Source organism: Bombina bombina, chromosome 7 (genome assembly GCF_027579735.1).
Source record: "Bombina bombina isolate aBomBom1 chromosome 7, aBomBom1.pri, whole genome shotgun sequence".
Classification (NCBI taxonomy): domain Eukaryota; kingdom Metazoa; phylum Chordata; class Amphibia; order Anura; family Bombinatoridae; genus Bombina; species Bombina bombina.
Window position 1 is genome coordinate 640,938,396 of NC_069505.1, and position 4,202 is coordinate 640,942,597.

A 4,202-nucleotide genomic window follows, 5' to 3' on the forward strand; every position below is an offset into this window, starting at 1 on the left:
TACCAGGGGCGCGATCCGATATAGATCGCAGTTTGCGGCGCAAGCGAGGAGACCAGCGTCGCCCGCAGTTTCAGCTCGCAACTCGAGCCATCCCATATAAGTCGCCGTCAGATGCTAACGTGCCGTAAGTCTCACAAACCAGCGATGTCCAGAAATCTGCGTAAGTACAAATTTCTGGCGTCGCCAGTGACTTGCGGCACGTTAGAAACTGCCGGCGCCTATAAAACCTGACTAAAGTCTAAATCACCCGCACTGTCTAACACGCCTCCCTAACATAGCCCGACAGTCTAACACGCCTCCCTAACATAGCCCGACAGTCTAACCCTCTATCCGCTATCCCCCCTCACTAGCCTAACAATAAAATATGTATTAACCCCTAAACCGCCGCTCCCAGAGCCCGCCGCTACCTAATAAAGTTATTAACCCCTAAACCGCAGCCAGCTATTTAAATATATAACCCCCTAAAGTGAGCCCCTAACACCGCCGCCATCTACCTTACCTACCCCCTAAAGTGAGCCCCTAACACCGCCGCCATCTACCTTACCTACCCCCTAAAGTGAGCCCCTAACACCGCCGCCATCTACCTTACCTATCCCCTAAAGTGAGCCCCTACCCCGCCGCTATTTTAAAATTATTAACCCCTAATCTAATCCCCCTACCCCGCCGCCATCTATTTTAAATTATTTAACCCCTAAAATACTAAACTATCCCTACCACTAAACCTAAGTCTAACCCTACAAATAGCCCTGAAAAGGGCTTTTTGCGTGGCATTGCCCCAAAGTAACAGCTCTTTTGCCAGCCCTTAAAAGGGCTTTTTGCGGGGCATGCCCCAAAGTAACAGCTCTTTTGCCAGCCCTTAAAAGGGCTTTTGGCGGGGCTTTGTCACAAAGTAAACTGCTCTTTTGCCTACAATCTACATCCCCCTACACCGCGGCCACCTATAATAAATGTATTAACCCCTAATCTAATCCCCCTACACCGCCGCCAGCTATATTAACTATATTAACCCTAATTATATTAGGGTTAATATAGTTATATTATATATATTAACTATATTAACCCTAATTATACTAGGGTTCATATAGTTAATATCGTTATTATAATTATATATATATTAAGTATAATAACCCTATCTAACTCTAACACCCTAACTAAACTCTTATTAAAATAAATCTAATATTAATATTATTAATTAAAATATTCCTATTTAAATCTAAATACTTACCTATAAAATAAACCCTAAGATAGCTACAATATAATTAATAATTACATTGTAGCTATGTTAGGGTTAATATTTATTTTACAGGTAAATTGTTAATTATTTTAACTAGGTATAATAGATATTAAATAGTTATTAACTATTTAATATCTACCTAGTTAAAATAATTACCCAATTACCTGTAAAATAAATCCTAACCTAAGTTACAAATACACCTACACTATCAATAAATTAAATAAACTACAAACATCTATCTAAAAATACAATTAAATTAACTAAACTAAATTACAAAAAAAAACAAACACTAAATTACAAAAAATAAAAAAAAGATTACAAGATTTTTAAGCTAATTACACCTATTCTAAGCCCCCTAATAAAATAATAAACCCCCAAAATAAAAAAAATTCCCTGCCCTATTCTAAATTAAAATAAGCTCTTTACCTTACCAGCCCTTAAAAGGGCCTTTTGTGGGGCATGCCCCAAAGAAAACAGCTCTTTTGCATACAAATACAATACCCCCCCCCCCCCCCATTACAACCCACCACCCACATACCCCTATTCTAAACCCACCCAAACCCCCCTTAAAAAAGCCTAACACTTCCCCCCTGAAGATCTCCCTACCTTGTCTTCACCACACCGGGCCGAACTCCTGATCCGATCCGGGCGATGTCTTCCTCCAAGCGGCAGCAAAGTCTTCATTCTTCCGGCGGCATCTTCAATCTTCTTTCTTCGCTCCGCCGCCGCGGAGCATCCATCCCGGCCGACTGCTGAACTTGGAATGAGGTACCTTTAAATGACGTCATCCAAGATGGCGTCCGCCGAATTCCGATTGGCTGATAGGATTCTATCAGCCAATCGGAATTAAGTTAAAAAAATCTGATTGGCTGATTGAATCAGCCAATCAGATTCAAGTTCACTCCGATTGGCTGATCCAATCAGCCAATCAGATTGAGCTCGCATTCTATTGGCTGATCGGAACAGCCAATAGAATGCGAGCTCAATCTGATTGGCTGATTGGGCAGGGAATTTTTTTTATTTTGGGGGTTTATTATTTTATTAGGGGGCTTAGAATAGGTGTAATTAGCTTAAAAATCTTGTAATCTTTTTTTATTTTTTGTAATTTAGTGTTTGTTTTTTTTTGTAATTTAGTTTAGTTTATTTAATTGTATTTTTAGATAGATGTTTGTAGTTTATTTAATTTATTGATAGTGTAGGTGTATTTGTAACTTAGGTTAGGATTTATTTTACAGGTAATTGGGTAATTATTTTAACTAGGTAGATATTAAATAGTTAATAACTATTTAATATCTATTATACCTAGTTAAAATAATTAACAATTTACCTGTAAAATAAATATTAACCCTAACATAGCTACAATGTAATTATTAATTATATTGTAGCTATCTTAGGGTTTATTTTATAGGTAAGTATTTAGATTTAAATAGGAATATTTTAGTTTATAAATGAATTAGATTAATTTAATATAAATTTAGTTAGGGTTAGATAGAGTTAATATAGTTAATATAAATACTATAGTAACTATATTAACCCTAATATAATTAGGGTTAATATAGTTAATATATATAATGTAATACCTATATTAACTATAATATACTTAGGGTTAATATAGATAATATAGCTGGCGGCGGGGTAGGTAGATTAAATTAGGGGTTAATCATTTTAATAGAGATGGCGGCGGTGTAAGGGGCTTACATTAGGGGTTAATAATTTTTGTATAGGTGGCGGCGGTGTAAGGGGTCAGATTAGGGGATAGATAAGGTAGATGGCGGCGGTTTTAGAGGCTCACAGTAGGGGGTTAGTTTATGTAGATGGCGGCGGGGTCCGGGAGCGGCGGTTTAGGGGGTAATAACTTTATTAGGGATTTCGGGGGGGATCGCGGTTGACAGGGAGATAGACATTGCGCATGCGTTAGGTGTTAGGTTTATTTTAGCAGATCGCGGTTGACAGGGAGATAGACATTGCGCATGCGTTAGGTGTTAGGTTTATTTTAGCAGATCGCGGTTGACAGGGAGATAGACATTGCGCATGCGTTAGGTGTTAGGTTTATTTTCTAGTTAGTTTAGGGAGTTACGGGGCTCCAATAGTCAGCGTAAGGCTTCTTACGGCTGCTTTTTGTGGCGAGGTGAAAATGGAGTAAGTTTTCTCCATTTTCGCCACGTAAGTCCTTACGCTGCATATTGGATACCAAACTGCGCGGGTTTGGTATACCTGCCTATGGCCCAAAAAACTGCGGGCGACGGCAGAAATATACGGGCGTAACTTCTAGGTTACGCCGTATATGTGATACCAAATCCGCGCAAATATTGGCGTCGCCGGCTTTTGCGGGCGACGATTTATATCGGATCGACCCCTAGGAGTTAAGAAACAGTGTTTAAATCCAGCAAGACACAGGGTTTTAAAGGGACATACCAGGAGTTAAGAAACAGTGTTTAAATCCAGCAAGACACAGGGTTTTAAAGGGACATACCAGGAGTTAAGAAACAGTGTTTAAATCCAGCAAAGACACAGGGTTTTAAAGGGACATACCAGGAGTTAAGAAACAGTGTTTAAATCCAGCAAGACACAGGGTTTTAAAGGGACATACCAGGAGTTAAGAAACAGTGTTTAAATCCAGCAAGACACAGGGTTTTAAAGGGACATACCAGGAGTTAAGAAACAGTGTTTAAATCCAGCAAGACACAGGGTTTTAAAGGGACATACCAGGAGTTAAGAAACAGTGTTTAAATCCAGCAAGACACAGGGTTTTAAAGGGACATACCAGGAGTTAAGAAACAGTGTTTAAATCCAGCAAGACACAGGGTTTTAAAGGGACATACCAGGAGTTAAGAAACAGTGTTTAAATCCAGCAAGACACAGGGTTTTAAAGGGACATACCAGGAGTTAAGAAACAGTGTTTAAATCCAGCAAAGACACAGGGTTTTAAAGGGACATACCAGGAGTTAAGAAACAGTGTTTAAATCCA